This window comes from Hirundo rustica, chromosome Z, assembly GCF_015227805.2.
Source record: "Hirundo rustica isolate bHirRus1 chromosome Z, bHirRus1.pri.v3, whole genome shotgun sequence".
NCBI classification, from domain to species: Eukaryota; Metazoa; Chordata; class Aves; order Passeriformes; family Hirundinidae; genus Hirundo; species Hirundo rustica.
In genome coordinates this window covers 75,006,403-75,024,061 of record NC_053488.1, presented here as the reverse complement: position 1 = coordinate 75,024,061, position 17,659 = coordinate 75,006,403, and the positions used below count along the sequence as shown (strand labels likewise).

General features: G+C 41.3%; 1 long non-coding RNA gene across 1 annotated transcript; it reads left to right on the top strand.

The window, feature by feature from the left end:
• The first annotated feature begins 299 nt into the window (after nucleotides 1-299).
• On the top strand, nucleotides 300-5,560 carry LOC120765549 (uncharacterized). Its single transcript, XR_005704454.2, has 6 exons — nucleotides 300-371; nucleotides 1,341-1,735; nucleotides 1,866-2,013; nucleotides 3,058-3,126; nucleotides 4,695-4,783; nucleotides 4,924-5,560. It is a non-coding gene; the product is annotated as an uncharacterized LOC120765549 (long non-coding RNA).
• The last annotated feature ends 12,099 nt before the right edge of the window (nucleotides 5,561-17,659 follow it).

The following is a 17,659-nucleotide window of genomic DNA, read 5'->3' as shown; positions in this document are numbered from 1 at the left end:
GAGTAGTTCCCAGGCTGATAGATGCCAAGACTAAACGAGAGCAAGGCAAAGAGACATGGCTGGGTGCTGGGCTTGGCAGTGCTGGATTAGTGGTTGGACAAAATTATGGTCTTTTTCCAGCGTAAATGATTCTACTATTCACACAATCAGTGGAGGAGAAGAGAATACAGGTGACCTCATCCCTGATAAGTAACAGCTGTGTTAATTACCCAATTCAGCCTCACCCCTGGTGAATCACAACTGTATCCAATAAGGATGGGTGAGATAAAAGAGGGGGGGCGGTGAGCTGGTAAGGGGAGGATCATTATGGAGGAGGAGCCTTGAGGAGTATGAAGCAGAGGCTCCTGGGGAGAGAGAATGACTGCTGTAAGGTCAGTCTGGGTCTGTGGTTAGAGCCTGTTGTGAACCTGTCGTTATAATCTAGCTAGGTAAAAGCTTGCATTCAGAGTCTACAAACTAATATGTGCAGTCATAGTTTAGTAGGAAATAACCAGCAGTTAGAAGCTGCAGGAGAAACCTACAGGAGGATCTTGCTGTGGAGTTAGTGAATAGTTGGAGTTCAGATGTCTAAGCCTTGAAGAGAAATAAACCAGGACCCTTTTTATGATGTGTTTAACAAGAAGTCTCTGCCTCAGCTCATTTTAACCCTCTAATAAGAGGGCTGCTGCAATAAAACAAGATTTATTCATGATTGAATAATGCCCTTGGACATTTTATTCTTTGATGCTGATCATGCATGTTGTTCTTGTTGAGCTCTTATTATCACTGTGCCATCACCATTGCCAGCAGTGAAGAGTAGCCAGGTGGATTCAGAATGGATTTATAGCAGCTAAAGTTTTGCTCTAGAAATTTCAGACACGCTGGCACCTTTCTATTGATCATACTTCAAAAAAACCCCAGGAACTGAGGACAAATCTTCTGAGTTTTTTGAAGCAGATTTTCCCACTTCCTCAAATCTGTCATTATAAGATCATATATTCCCTAATGCAGCTGTAGCTGCATTGACTGTTAAATTGATGGGGTTTAAGCTTCCTGTTGCTGTTACAACACAACACACCAAGTGTAATAATTTTCCTGGAGTTTCTTCTTTTTTATGCTTTGGAGATAAGCAAGACAGCTCACAGCACTTACTATTTGTATTATTTTTCAATTCCAATTTATCTATGGTTACACATTTTCAGTGTTATCAAGGTGCAGAAATACCACTAGGCTATAATATTTTGTATGCTTTTTCTAACCCCTACTGTTTTTTGCTAAGGAGTATTCACAGAGCAACGATCAGTTGGATATCCTGGATGACCAATTCATTAATGCTGATGTGCTTGGTTTCTCTCTGTTAGGAATAGCTATTTTTGGAAATGAGACAGAGAAGATGTATTGTAATTTCTGGTGTCTTCATTTGAATGGATGCAGCTGTGTGATGTCTTTGTCTGTACAGTGGAAAAGAGAAAATCTTGTCTGCATTATATGGCCAGTTCTTCTCTTGTGTAGCAGCCTGGCCTTACATCTGGAAAGCAGCATGTCTCTGTTGTTCAGGGACAATCCCAGAGGTGTGGGTGTAGATGCTGCTTTATATGTGAAGAGTCACTTCTGGATAAGAAGAGTTCATCATCGTTGTGCTGGAGTTACTGAATGGTGAATCCTTAATTTAAAAGCACAAGCAGTATCAGAAATGCTTGACAAGTGAGTCGCAGTGAATCAAGTGACACCTCAGCTCACAATACGTGTGTTTTTGGTGAGAAAATGACTACTTTGCCAAAACTAAGCTCACAGCACTATGTCAATTTTATCCACGCTTTTTTTTCCCCCCCATTTTGTATCATTTATCTGTTTTGCTTATGTGCTATTTTCTGTCTGATATCCAGATTATCAATTATTTAGAAAGGAGACTGCTCATGCTGATCAGCGTTCAGCACCATGAGACCCAGTTTGACCTGTAAATTCTGCGGGTGTCTAGACACACACATGACCTTGAAGCCAGATGGGAGAAGGACATTATTAATTCAGCCAGGGGTAATATGCATATTCTCAATTAAATAATGTACCGTCCTGGCTTCCCTCAAGACAACTTAAGACAGTAGACAGCTGAAGTGTAGAAGAAATTTATCACAGATGTGAATTTTCCTGTGATGACTGCTTCATAATATCTCAGTGCTAAGATCAAAGTTCCACTGCAGTGCAATACCTGTGCTTTGTTACTGCACGCAAAGGCAGCTCTAAACTTGTTCCAAAAAGGGACAATGAAAGTGCTAATCCGGGAACATTTCCTTAGCTGCAATTTCATACAGGGAAACTTCTCTGAGAAAAGATGTGATGTTTTCATTTGTGGCTCTGCATTCACCCTGTGTGTTGAACAATGGTTGCAGAAAAGTTGGTAAACTCCTTAATTTATACTGCTAATATTATGACTTTATTATTTTTTTTTATTTTAGAGGATAAATGCAGAGTAAAACAAAAACATCATTCTTTTCTGAGAAATACACATGGAGTGTGGCTGAGAGGTTCTTGAAAGCTTCAGAATTATATTAAGCGATACTAAAGCCAAGGGCCATTTTCTACTATTTAATATTAATTGCATGTTCTGTAACTGCAAATAGTTCATCTTCTGTGCCATTGTTTACAGAGAGGAAGAAACCCCTCTAGAATCAATCTTTCACAAAATGAAGGGTCCTTGTGACAAGGACTTTACCACTCTTCAAAAATAGCTGTGAAATGTTACTGTATTTTGGTTTTGACACTGTGACAATATTTTTCCAGTATCAAGCAAAGCAAAAGGCAAATTACTCTAAAACAAAGAATAAAATATTTTGCTTATGCATACATGGAAAGAGTTGTCAGTCATGCAAGAAAAACTACAAATTATCAGGAATTTCAAGGGTTATGCTGCAAAGGACAAATCTAAAAACTGCATAGTAATCATAGACTTAATGTCTTGTATGCACTTAAACATCTGTAAATTGAATAGAGGAATAGAATGGATGTTGATGTCTTGCCTTTATAGAAAAATAATGTTTTGAGAATAAAGTCTTAACTAGTATGTATTCTAAATTAAAACAGGATCTCAGAAAAGGCTTAACTCCTGTCAGAGGCTCAGAATCCCCAAAGAATCTGCAAGATTTTTCAAGTGTAAGTTACTTTGCAATGAATGCTCTTTAAAAAATTGGGTTTGAAATCTACACCCAAATACTACATATTAATTTGCTACTCATTTTTTTGCTGAACACCAATGGCCTTTGTAAAGGAGCAAGAAGCGATTAAAAGTATCTCTGTGATGTACTTACACTTATCCAAACTAATCTCAAACTTATCTGGGATTTTACACTCTCCAGAGTGGCAAAATCAAGGTATAAAAAGAAATAACAGCTCCAGACAAGAGGCTCCTGTTACTTCAAATCTCACATTGTTAAATTGGTTTTTAGGGGGGATTGGAGAGTTCTAGAACAATTAAAAGCACATTAAATTATCCCATTAGGCTAAAGTGTAGAAACGTGACCTGATACACTTCTATTTTTATTATGACCATCCTTGTGCCTGAGAGGTTGATGTTTGTGCTGCAGAAATACAAAGCTGTAAAGACCTATCACAAATAAAGGGGCTGATGAATTGTTAAGAAATCTCTTAATGACAGCTTCTGTACTGAATAGGATTTGGGCTCCTATTTGGATGTCAAGAGCATGACTGAGCTGCCTGAACAGTGGCTTTTTGGTGTAGATTACATGTTGCATTAGAAATTCTTCAAAATCTCTGTATCAAAGATGCTATTTTTTTATTATATTTATCAATAATCACGACCATCATTCCTCCCTATGTGATTTATGAGAACAATCACGAGGGACTAAAGTAAAGCTACTGCCTCCTGCCAAGATGGAAAGGTACAAAAATGTCACAACAGCTGTGTCTGGCAGGATCAATGCCATCCATCAGTTCTAATGTGAAAAGAAAGGGACTCTCCTGAAGGTTTGTAGGTCACCCTTGTGCCCAGGTCCCATTGCTAGTAATTGAAGAAAGGGTATTTGATTTTTGTATGTAACACTGAAAATCTTAAGAAATGAGCACTCCAATCTTAGAAGACAGGCTGGAACATCTTCTAATTATACCATGGTAGTAAGTCTGAGCAACAGGTGTTATTCCATCTTGTTTGTCTTTTAAAAAAACAGGTCACAGCTCTTTCAGCCTCTGTACTTCTGAAGCGCTGCTTTCCAAGAATCTCATACTAAAAGAAAGTGCACTGAAAACCAGAATCCTCCCAAAGTTTCTAATCAATATAATTTATTCCCTCAGTGCTGTAACAGTATCAGTTAGGGTGGTCTAGCATAGTTTTTTTTCCCTGTTACTGAAGTACACTTACTTGGAAAAGTAAAAGCAGTTGAAGGCAGCTTCTGTTTCACTGGTAGCATGAAAAGAACACCTAAAGACTACAAGCAGAACTTGTGTCCCTGGGTAGTTTTGACCCTCATCATTCCAAGTAGCATAGAAAATAATTTTTCTAGCTTATGAACATTGCTGAGAGGACAAATATTTTTGCCTGTTCCGCATCAGGTAGTAATTGAGTTATTTATCCTTTCTACTTAAAGTTTTTTTGGGTTTTTTTGTTTGGTTGGTTTTTTTGTTAGCTTGGTTTTGGTTTTTTCATTTTGAATGGGCATAAATGTCCATAAATTGATTTTTTTATATATTTCTCTGCTATATTAAAGGCAAGGTCAGTATATGGAAACAATTCCTCACAGAAGTACTTTGCAGTCATATCAAACTCCTTTTTGATAAGTGAATCCAGCAGACTCCTGTAAGTATCTCATCGTAATGCATTTTCTGCTGCCCATAAATGTTATCTGATGCATCCTTAATGTGACCGCCTCAGCTTTTCTACAATCTTTTAAATTAAAGCAGAAGTACTCAGAGAGAACCACTTGATCCTAATTTCAGAACCTAGAGAAGCATTTGCCCTGTGGGTCTCGAGGACTCTGTTACATCATGGAGAACTTTCCAAAGCTGTCTTTTCGCAGAAAGTGGTGATGTCACAGCCACAGTAAAGAAAGCAGAGGCCAGGAAGATCCATTGTGTGATCTGCTCATCTCAGTGGATTGTAACCCGGTCAATTTCCACCATTAAAAATGAAGGAAAGGGAAAAATTACTTTATTGCACAGACACCTTTTTGATGGTATGGATGTGGGTTGCAGCATGCACTTGCTGAAGAAGAAAGGCAAAAACAAGTGTCTCCTCATGGGCTACCAATTTCTTACCAGAATTCACGTGCACCGCTGCTGTGCTTTGCTGGTTGGTAATTATCAGACTAAATACTAATTTTTTTAGGTGGAGAGCACAAACACAAACTATCAAAAATCAAAGATTTCCAAGAAAAGATACTTTGATGCATGTCTCAGTCCCTCTGCAGCTGAAAGAGGCCTTGCAGTTTTTAAAGTTTTTTGGGTTTTTGTTCCCATTCAATCAGACTGGACATTTAGAAAGCAGAGTGATTTTCTATCAAGGAAAAAAAAAAAAAAAAAAAAAATCTTATTTTCTTTGTGTTTTAAAAGGTCAAAAGCAAGCCCAAATCTTCCACTGGCCCTTTAAATTTCACTTATATTTCTTCCAGATAATCATTTGCATAAAAATCCAAGTAAAACAGAGAAGTTCAGACACATTGTAAGGACCCCAGGTCAGACCCCATAAATGTGGGTGTGAATAAGAAACAAAGATGAGGAGAAAATTCACCACCCCAAAATACAATGGAGAAATACCTTTTCATTCTGGCATCTTGCATGAGTCATATGAATGATATACAGAGGTCTTTGTGCATAGCAGTAGTCCCTCCCAACCATGCAGCACATTGCAGTAGCTTGGCAGTTTATTTATTCCCAACTTCACTTTTATCTTCTTAATTTATGGAGCTGCACCAGCTTTGAGAATTCCTCCATGGAAACACATTCTGTTGATGAGTGTCTGAAGAGCAAGTGGGAATAACAGATCTCTGGCTGTAACCCCACATTCAGCCCAGTTCTTGATGTTAGAATGAGTTCTTTGAATGACAAGCTTTTATAAACACCCAGGCACACTAAGGTCATCAAGATAAACACAGTTAAATGAGATTCACATAAACCTGTCCTTGGCTTGGGCCCTGGTCCCTCTCCAATGGCAATAACCGAATATTGGTGCTGCAGCTCCAGATGAAGGAAATCTCCCTGCTCCTCAGCTTATTTCAGTGAGCGACTGTGTCCATACTTGGGGTGAATGCTTAACACGTGCTTCCCTACCCTGGCATCCTGAAAACATAAATTCTGCAAACTGCAGCATAAGCATTCTTCTGACTTCTCCTGGTAATTGGTTTTATGGATACTAAGAGCTGGACAAGCAATATAGCCTACACAATTTATTGCTATAGTTAATTATAGAGAGTGTACATCTGCAGCATTGGTACAAAGAAAGAAGGATATAAAAGGGCACACATGTACAAAGTATCCCTACATCCTTCTAATGAATGCCCCAAACAAAATTTCCTGAAGTACTTCCAGTCAACATCTTAGAAAATGCAATCCAATCTTAACATAGTTAGTCCCCTTACAAAGTAACATTTTATGGCCAGCTAAAAAGTATTTTGCTAGGCATCACATTTAAATACTCATAACATTTTGAGCCACGAATTCTGAAATCCTTTAAACAAGGTGAAAAATTAATACTGTGATTGCTCACTGTAGGAAATAAGGAAACTTCACCAATGGCTTGGTAAAAACCAGTCAGCTTTAGTTATGTCAGTCAGAAATTATTTCTCTCTTGTGCTTCTCACTCAAGTACAAGGTCTCTCTTGAGGTTACCAAGCCTCCCTTCCTCCACTGAAAAGGATGAAAACTCAGTGACCTGCAAACACCCATTTAATCCGTCTTCATTTTTTTACCCCAAACTGTTCTTAAATTAGCTTTTAAGTATTTGTTTCCAATACCAACAGTTCTACAACATGTAGAATTAGTCAAATTAATTAGTCAAATTAGCAACAGGCAAAATTATCATGCTAAGATGTAAAACCTATTTATGGGCCAGATTGAAACCTCAATTAACTTAATTACAGACTTAGTATTTAATTCAGCATGCCTCAGTCTGCCCCTGTATTTGGTTTGGGACCAGTTTCCCCTCTGAGATTTGGCACTGGCTTGACAGCCACACAAAGAGGAAGGGTTCCAGCCCCTGGGAAATGTGTGCTGAGCCTTTCCAAAGGAGCTGCAAGACAGACTCTTCTGTGTATGCAGGTGAACCCACAGAGGATGATGTCTTTTGGAAGTCAATCCATGCTCGGAAAGGTAGACAGACACTGCTGGTGGATGAGAGTGGCCTCCCTGACAAATTCTATTATTCTCATCAGGATGAATGGACCTTGGGAGTCCCTTCTGCTGCAATGCATGCATTTTTTTCTGCCACAGAACTGCTGACCAGGCCAGGGTCATGTCTGAACCCCCCAGGGATATAGTTTGATTTCATACATATGCTTGAGGCAATCCTGCTGCTTTCAGCAGCCCTTGGTGTGGGACAGAAGTGATTAGATCATTGTTTGGGAAGCAGTACATTTACCACAGAATGATGTGGGTTTGAAAGGACTTGAAAAGATCATCTAGTCTAATCCCTGTGCCATGGGCAGGGGCACCTTCCACTAGACCAGGTTGCTCAGAGCCCTATCCAATCTGGCCTTGAACACTTCCAGGGATGAGGCATCCACATTCCTCTCTGGGAAACATGTGCCAGTGCCTCTCTACCGTCACAGTCAATATTTTGTTCCCAATGTCCAGTCTAAATCCACCCTTTATTTGTTTGAAACTATTTTCCCTTGTCCTGTCACTCCATGCACTTGTCTTAATTGACTGCTGTTGTAGCAACACTCCCTTCAATGTCTTTGAACTTCAGAGGGACCTGAACTTTGGTACCTATGTGGCTCACTAAGCTTTTGGAGAACAACAAAAGGACAAATGATCCTATTTTTCAAACCAGCATTCTCAATATGGCTAAAACCAGTAAGTAATGGCTTGTAATGCCTTGGATTCTCACCTGGATTTATTGCAGAGCTGGGAAGATGGGTTGGCTGTGGCTTTGCTTTGTTACAGGTAAACCAGAGCTCCTGCATGTATGCTTCAAGGGCTGTGCTGTAAGGATGGCAAGCATTAAAGGGAGCTGCCAGTCAGAGTGAGGAAGATTACAAATACGAGCAGCAAAACTTAGCTGCAGCTTGGGAAGAAAGAAGGGGTACATACAGTTGCTCTAAACTAATAGATTCATCCACGATCTGCTTTCTCTTCCCTTCCAAACTGTTTATCTGTGTGCCCTTTTTAAATTATTTTCTCACTTTTCCATCTGTCTGCCTGGATCAAGTCAGTTTATTACGAAAATAATTATTATCATCAATATAGCAGCACTTCAACACATATTAATACCTGAAAAAGACTGAAGCAGAATGTAATAAAAGGTCATTGGCTAAGATGTTCAGGCAAGGATTAATACAGTGTGAAACTGGTTCATGGAGGCAATGCCCTGGGAAGAATGAGGCTCCTGCACACATCTTCTATCAGCATCCTGGGGGCCAGAAAGCCCATGCAGAGAAGTTTCTTCTGCTTCAGCTGCTGTGGCTGCAAAAAGTTCTGCCACCCTTCCCATAAGTCTTCTTCATGGAAATGAGTTTGATGCTTACAGCAGAGAAAAATGATGCTGTCCCTCCTCTTCTAACCTGGAGTCAGATATTTTTCAGACATGCAGATTGGGTTGTTAAAAGGATTTTGGCTTCGGCAGATGCAAAGAAATGTTTGATGCTATTCCAGAAGAAAAGTCGTCCTTCAACAGGATAAACACTTCTGAAAATCAAGTGCCTATTTTCTTCTGGAGTCAAGTAGATATGAATTCAGGATATGAATTGCTCAAAATTTGCATCACCCAAACTAGTCTCGTCTCTGCTGTGCCAGGTGTTGTGTGTGAGTCTTGTGTGTTGTGTGTCATGATCACATAAAAAAATTCAGCCCCTGCCAGAAATTTCCTTCAACATCAAAGTTGTCATCTAGCAGAATAATGTCAAGTCTGGAGATGATGAGGGGCAGGTGTTGGGTAGAACAAATATAATGGTATGTATCTCAGTCAGGCATCAGATCAGGCACCTTGCACCCAGATAATAAATATCCACTGTGCCAGTTGATGCCAGTGGCTCATTGACATCAAAGAAAACATTTGGCTTGTTCTGGTAGTTGGAAGACCATTTGTGAATCTTCTCATTTCTTTCCAGCCTGGAGCTCTCATATGCAAGTGAAAAAGTGGCAGGCCAAAGGTGAGGCAAGCTTGGTGTCCCTAACCATGTAGTCAGTCACCTTTTTGCCAGCTCTTTACACAGAAGAGTAAGATAGGATTTTCAAGCTACCCATCTCCAACAGCAGGGTCTTTGTAAACCTGCTGCAACAACAAAGTGGACTGAAGAAGCCACTGAAAGCAAGCAGTGTTACGAATGTTTCATGGCAACTGCTTCACAGCCAGTTGCACAATTAAGTAAGAACCTGGGGAACTATAGATGAACACAAATTCCTAGACTGATTCTATGAGAAGAGAACAAAAATGTTATGAACAATTATAATGCCTGACTGGAACCACAGAAATTGTGAGAGTGATAGAAAAGATGCTCCACCACCATTTTCTTGTCTTTTCCCTACTACTGATAAGTTTTCAACCTCAGCCAGCAGAAATCAGCTGGGCAAGGTCAGCTGAAAAAAAGTATGAGACTGGCTTTTCTTTTCAAGGAAATATAATGGAAAGGGCCTGGAAACTGGGCATATGATGTCTTTTGGAAATGACTGTGCTCTTCTTTGTCCTGAAACTGTTCACAGCATCACATATCACTCTGCTTTTGTCTGGAAGCAGGTCTCAAAATATATGATGGTATAACTGCTTTGTGCCAGAGAGGTTATTCTAACACAAATCCTTGCTTGCAAAATTCAAGGGCATACTAGTGTTTTTTCAAAGGCAAAAAAACTTGAAGTAGTCTGGAGATGTTCTGATGCCAGAGTAAAAAACCATGGAGGAGCCTGGCAGTTCAGTATTAGCAACAGGTTTGACAGCTGTCAAAGAAGATAATAAAGTATATATGAAGGATGCCCCATTCCTGGAAACATTCAAGGGGAGATTGGATGGAGCTCTGAGCAATCTGCTCTAGTGGGAGATGTGCCTGCCAGTTGCAGGGGGGGTTGGATTAGATCACCCCTAAATCTCTCTTCCAAACCAAACCATTCTGTGATGCTGTGGTTCTACTTTCTCCATGGCTGAGTTCTAAGCCTGTCAAGAGGCTCTAAATCCTTGACCAACAGACCCCAGGGCTGTCAATCCAGAAGAAGGACTTTACTGGAATCAGAAATCCTGCTGAAGCAAATGGGAAAACGCATAGCTGTAATGCCTCCCTGTGACTGCACGTGAGATCAAGGCTCAACATCTACACAGTGCGGTTTTAAAGCTCTTACCGATGTCCTGTGTCCTTCCCACCTTTCCATGTCCTTGATTATCAAGAGGAATACAGTAATTTCCATGTGCTCTTATTGAAAATCTATCACAAGGGTGTGGCGGTGCAAGAATTGTTTTATTACGTTTTTATAAGAAGTTTTATGTTATGGTTCATTTCACTGTGTCCCCAGTTGTGTAACAGTCCATCCCCTTTGAGTTGTTTCATGTCAATCATCCCACCCCCCACCTATCCTTGTTAACCCCTCTCCCCACCCCCGCTCTGGGGCATCTTGTCTATCACTTCGGGACCCCTCCCCAGCTTGGGAAATTCCCAGGAAGGCGTTGAGTGATAGGTTGGCCCCGGGGGAATTCCTTTTCCCTTTTTGTCAGTGGTCAGAGGCTTAGAAGTGGACGCCTCTTGTTGCCCCCAAATGCCCTGATTTGCTATCCTGTTGTAACCTCCCCTGAACCCTCCCCCACTTATAAGATCAGAGAGGGAAATCCAAACTCCCTCTGGCCGGAAGTCTGGACGAGCTGCGGATCTCCCGCAGCCCGGCTTGAATAAAACATCTTTAAACCTGCTTAGCCAAGAGCCATCCTTTCATCTACTGCCACTGTTGTCACAATGTTATTTGGACCAGCTGCTGCAGAGAAGCCGAGTCCAGCAGGTAAAGATAACCTGTTTGCATACCCAGACTGAAAACGCTTCGGCCGCTGTGCAGATCTGAGCCAGCCAGGGGCCCGCCTCCGCCTGGTGTGGAAAGGCACAGCCACACAATGGTTTTGGGTCAATAGTCTGATAAAGTGGGGCTTTAGTGCTGTGCAGTGAATCTCACTGATGGCACTTTATCAGTTCAAGAGTGTTCACTGCTGAGAGATGGAGCACAGATACTTGAGGTAGGCACTGCTGAACCTGCTTCCTTCTGAAGGCAGCAAAAACTGCAAGAAGCAATGGCTTCTCTAGAGGCAGCACACACCTCGTGTGCTGCTGGGAGATGAAAACATTTAATCGGTGTATTTGTGTAAGCTCAGACCTTTGGCAAGTCTCAGCTGAGTGCAAAAGAACAGTCTGACTCACATGGCTTCTACCTCAGTGCTATGCATTTTAGCACACATGCACAAAATATGTGGAAGCAGCATTTTCTCCTGTACCCACATTCTTTTCCAGCTACAAAAATCTTTCAGGTAATGCTGAAGTAAGGACAGGCATTCTAGTAGAAAAGTAGTAGCAAAGAGCCTCTGGACTGACTCTGAGATCTGTGGAAGGAATTTCTGAAACCCAGTGGAGCTGGGGTCATCTTTCAAACCTCTCCATTGACGTGTGGGCTGAGAAGCATCAGAAGTTCACAACAGTTTCCGTGTGCAGCACAGCCACTCTGCACAACAGTTGAAATATTTGTACACCACTTGTTGTTTCCTTCCTCAAATCCATTCCTCAGGGACTGCCAACAAAGCCAAAACTAGAGAACAGTGGTGTATCACCTTTTTTCTCAGTTGCCATCCCGAATCCTTCTGAGACCAGCATCATTTTGCAGAATCTGTCTCCCAGCTGTTCAAGCTGGACTGTCACCAGAAGAATGAAACAGTGGGGCATACTCATATTTTTTTCAGAGCAGCATTCGTGCATTAGTGCCAAATGTTCAGCTAGCAGAAGATAGATTTCTTCTTACTGAGGGTTATGGAACATGAGCCATTTTAGAGCATTCCCCACATTCAGCTGCTATTTAGTAACATGCACAATCCATTCTCTTCCCCTGCAGCGATGGGGAGACAGACATCACAAGGCTCTCTATCCAGCTGCTTGCATGGAATGCCTCTGTATTTACCTTGAAACCTTCATGTCTCCTGCTGTAATTACTACTGTCCACACTACCTAAGGAGAATGCTGGGCTATTCTCCATCGATGGTCCCAGACATGTTGCGATACCTACCAGTAGTTGAGACTTCTCTGTAGACTTTGATATCAATGTTCCCACAAAGGCAAAACAATGGAATCACAGAATCATGGAATCATACATGGAAGGAAGCTTTAAAAGTCATCCAGTTCCAACTTGCCTTCTGTGGGCAGGGACACTTTCCATTAGATCAGGTTGCTTAGTTATACATTATATTTTTTATCCTTTATAAAGCCAGCCATAAGTTTATGCTAAAGAAAATTATTTATTCTGCAAAACAGTTTATCATGCAAGAGTGCAAAGCACTGGAACTCCTGTGACAAAGTGGTCTGAAGGCGAGTTCGGTCCAAACAAGCAAACAAGTATTGTCAGTCAAATGACAATATTATAACAGAGAGGATCCTGCAATTTTAAAATAGTTTATTATCATAATATGTTTTATAGAGGAAGCTAATCCTAGTTTTCCATTAAAAATTCAGATTTTGTCACAGTTGCATCGTGCTTTAGCAACCACAATTTCCTTGAACAGCTTATGAAACTTCTAAATATATGGAGCTTCTGTTAAATTAAGGTGCAAAAAACAGTGACCGCCTGTCCTGGTTTAGGGCAAATTTGGGAGAAAACCCCTGAATGGGGTGCCTCTGAGGAGCAAACGCAAACGGACCCTCTCTCCAACTGGTCTGGGAAAAAAACTTCCTAGGAGAAAAGTGGAAAAAACTATTTTACTAAACAAAGTGCCCACAAGTACAAGGAATGAATAATATGAAACAATAAAACCTCTTGTTCTGGAGTGAGATGGCAAATTGAGAGAGTTCTTGCCGTGGCTGTAGCTCGGCTCTCTCTCAGTCTCTCCACAGTCCCAGTCCCTCCCGCGCTGCTAGAAAATGCCAAGCTCCAGGCCCCGGTGGGACGCAGGTGCAGCCCCCAGTGCTCCCCTGGATTTTCAGTCCAGAGCAGGTTTAAACAATTCCAAGAAAAAGGGGAAAAAAAAGCAGTCCAGGGAACTTCTCTGCCCTAGCTAGCTAAAACTAACTAAAAGCAGAAAGATCTCTGTCCTGCAGTCTCTCCGAGTCTCCGCCGAACACCTGTCTGGAGAAGAATGTGGAGAAATCAGGCAGTTCTCTCAAAACAAACTCTGCACTTCTTCTTGCTCCTCCTTTGCTCCCAGAACCAGCCTTAAATGCACAGAACTCAACATGCAGCACAAACAGAACAGACGACTGGGGATACGAGCATCATAAAGTCACTCTAGGACACCACCTTACTAGATGTGAAGTTTTGGATCAGAGTTTTCCAAAAGTGAAGCCACATATTGTTCTTCATCTGGATGAAATTATGGCAAGGAGAAGGTTCTGGTGACACAGAGACAAGGATGCCTGTGCTGTGGCCGGCACCAGCAGAGGTTACAGGACAGATGTGTGGAGGTTGCAAGGACAGACTGATCAAGCATCCACCCTGCTTCCCAGGCCGGTTTGCGCCACCCATGATGAGCTTCTGTGATTACGGGAATAAGCTTTGCTGTGGTGAGAGGTAAGGACACAGGGAGTGCTGTGGACCAGAGCTGCAGACCAGGGCTCACCCCATCATGAACCAGTGTGCAGCTACTGCCCACAGACCCTGTCCACGTGGATACTTTACTCCAGAGGCAGAGATATTGAGGGATCTGCAACGCTCCTCTGCTTCAGCTGTCAATTGTGTCGAAAGTTATTCCTGAGGGACTGAGCAACTCTTTTTACTATATTGTTGCTGGCAGACCATGGTTGAATCATCTTTGTATTTCAGTTGCTGCATTTATTTTCAAGAAACTGAAACTTTCGTATTCTGCCCAGAACAGAAGATCAGAATTGAATTCACCAATTTTTTCTTTGCAGTGAATTGAGCTATCCCTCACAGAGAGAGGTGAGACATACCAACTACAATGGATGGTGAGCAAGGACAGCTGCTCTTTTTATCTGAAAAAAAAAAAAAAAATTTTTAGGCATCATTGCAATCAGCCTCCAAAGAGGGTATCAATTTTCAGGCCCTCTTTGCAACCACAGTTTATTTTTTAAAAAAAGAAAGAAAAATCCAGTAAGTTGTTATGTATTTAAAAGGAGAGGAAAAAAAAAATTGTCAGGTGAGAAATCTGAATTCCAAGCAGGGTAATTTCAGAGAGGACAGATCATCTGGCTGTTAAGTCAAGGTCAGCCTCCTATATATCTCACACACATCTGTGTTTGAAGCCTACCAGTTACCATGGTTACCATGACATTGCTAGTCTTATTTATAGCACTGCGCTATATATATTGCTCTCCAGAAGGCATAAAAGGGAGAGCTGACTGTAAAGAAATCTGGGAACTGCACATTAAAACAGAGACATAAAGGGAATAAAGCTAATTAAAGAGGGGCTGCCGGGGTTTGATGTTGGCTTTTGCAGCGCCAAGCTGTTACACTGTCCTCATGTCAAGAGGCAGCAGGGAGGGAGGTGGCCCCGTGGCTCCTTCACCCGTGCCTGCTCAAAGGACACCCTTGGCAAGGGACAACGTGGCACCCTTTGGCATCCCTGGGGCAGGATTCACAATGCTGTTCTGTGTTCCCAAAGGGAAGAACGGAGCCCACGGGTGGCAGTGCAGGCAGGAGAAATGCTGGGAACAGAGTGGACATGTCTGATGTCAGTGTCCCCTAGGGCAGTGCCCTGGGATCAGGCAGCTGCAGAGGGATGCAGCAAAGCGGGACACACTGCACACTTCTCCCTCCCAAGAGGATCTTATTTGGCTTTTCCTTCTCTCTGAAGCAGACTGTAACACACACGTGAGGAGTCATATGTGGGGGCATGGATGTATATGCATATATATATATATATATATATGTGTGTGTGTGGGGGGGGGGGGGGGGGGTGTGTGCATGTAAGTGTGTGTGCATGTTTATTTTGTTATGAGTAATGAGAAAAAAATCAAGTCAGTGACAATGATTGTGGAGTAACTGCTTTGTTGGGTAAAGAGAACCTGGAGGGAGGGAGGGAACAAAGGGAAAGAAGATAGGAAGGAAGGCAGGAAGGAGAGAAAAAAGAGGGGGAAAAAAAAAGGAGAAAAAAAGAGAAAAAAGAGAAAAAAGAGAAAAAGAGAAAAAAGAGAAAAAAGAGAAAAAAGAGAAAAGCGGGGAGGGAAGCAGGGAGAATGGAGAGTGGGAAGAAGGTAAGGAACGGAGGAAGGGATGAATTTTTAATAAAATACTTCCCCAGTTTTTAATCTAATGTCATTTCCAAGAGTCGGTTGCTGCCTAGCTCAGCTGCCAGCCCCAAGGGCAGTTTCCGCTGCCCAAGGGTAAATCAATAATATAAATACAAAATGTAAAGAAAAAGGTCTTGAAAAGGGTAAACAATGACTTCAATGCAAACAAGAAAACAAAAACTTTTATTAAAAATAACATGCATGAGGGGATTAAAGGGTGTCTTCTAAATAAAGTTCCGGGTTAATAATATTGGTGCAACTGCAAGCAGAAATTCTGAGGGAGGATTTGCTCAGACTATAGTTGAGCTGAAAGCTTTCTGGGAAGCAGCTGCAAAAGAGGCTAGATTACCTTACTTAAGAGCTTACACCACAGTTTCAAGACCATCTCTTTAACAGTGAGTGTTTTGCTGATTAAAGACCTGTGGGAATGAGTGGAAACTGATGCCTGTGGAAAAAAAATTACTAAAGCCTGACCTAAACAAGAAAGGAGAGGTATTCTCTTACTCTGGCAACGACTTTGAGACGTCCCTTTCAATAATTGTATGGACCTTAACTGACATTGATCCTGACATTGAAATATTTGAAAGATATATTATTTAAACTTGTTTTTGAAAGTTCTAAGTGCTATATACTTAGCTGCTTTTAGAACTGTAGAGACAGTTAATCCAAAACTCTTAGACTATTTTGACATGGAAAGACAAAAAAGCAGGCAAGTAAACCTCCTTGTGAACTGGCATTTAATAAAACAATCCCTGCTCTGTGGTGTGCTTGGAAATAATTTCCACTTTGTTTCCAGTCCCCTGTTCCTGTTTGATGTCTGCAGGATAAGATTGAATTGTATCCCCCATTATTAGGGTTACAGATAGGTAAGGAGGGGGGAAAAACCCTGAAAACAACCCAAAGAAAACTTATTAACATGAAGAGGAGACTAAACCAGAGCTAGACACAGTCCTTGCTATTAAAAACAAACAAACAAACAAACAAACAAAAAACCACCAAAACCCAAAACAAAACAACAAACCAGAAAAAATTCTCTTTAAAGTCACATAATCCAGGAACTGAATGCCCCAATAAAATAATGTGGATATGTTGTGGCTGAGCTTCAACATGAATTATGGTGTCATGGTTTATGCCTCCATATGGTTTTTGCCCTCAGCAGCTACTTAGGCCACAGCCATAGAGAAGCAGATATTACAGTATCATTGCACCTTAGCTGTTTCTGCAAATTACTACATGGCCTAATGCCACTGCAAGCTTTTGTAGTAGTGGGTTTTTTTTTCTTATTGATTAAACATAAATTATTGAGGAAAGTAACTGAGGAAACTCCAAGGGAACGGAGATGATGGTCTCTGTAACTAGAGGCTCTCTGTCACTGAATGTGATACTTCTGACCTGATAATGTGATATAATGCTTATAATCCAGGATACTCCTTTAGGAGTCTATCATTTGGAATCACAGAAGCATAGAATAGTTTGTATTGGAGGACTCTTTAAAGATCATTTGGTTACAACTACCACCACCATCCAGTGCCCAACCTTGGGGCCCCCCACTAGGTTGGGTTGCTCAGGGCCCCATCCAACCTATTTTAGGATTCAGGACTAAGGATCTACTTTCATTCAATGCCCCACCAGACACACTAGAGAGGAAGGGGAAGAATCCATGTACCAAAAAGAGAACAGATAAATCTTGAGGTAGCAGCAGCAAGGACAGTTTTTGCATCCAGCTGTACCTGTACAAGAAAAGAGAGGAGAAGAAATCACTGAAGCTGGAATTCAAATGGCTTTACATCAGTCTAAGTTGATTTTATTTTTATTTTTTTGTTTTTACAGGGAAACCCTGTGGGAAACAATATTCCAGTAAGGGTCTATGGAAAAGTGATTCCTCTAGCAACTATACTAAAACATACTGACTTTTTGACAATGAATAGTCTTTTGCTTCACATTTTTTGGGTTGCACATACATGACCCCTCCTAATCACCACAATTCTGGTTATAAAAGAAAGTGGACTTTTTAGGGAATCCGTGAGGATACAAGGTACCACATTCTCAGTAATTCAGTCAGAAAATCTCTGCCCCTAACCCTGGAACACATATTGCACTTGTCCTCC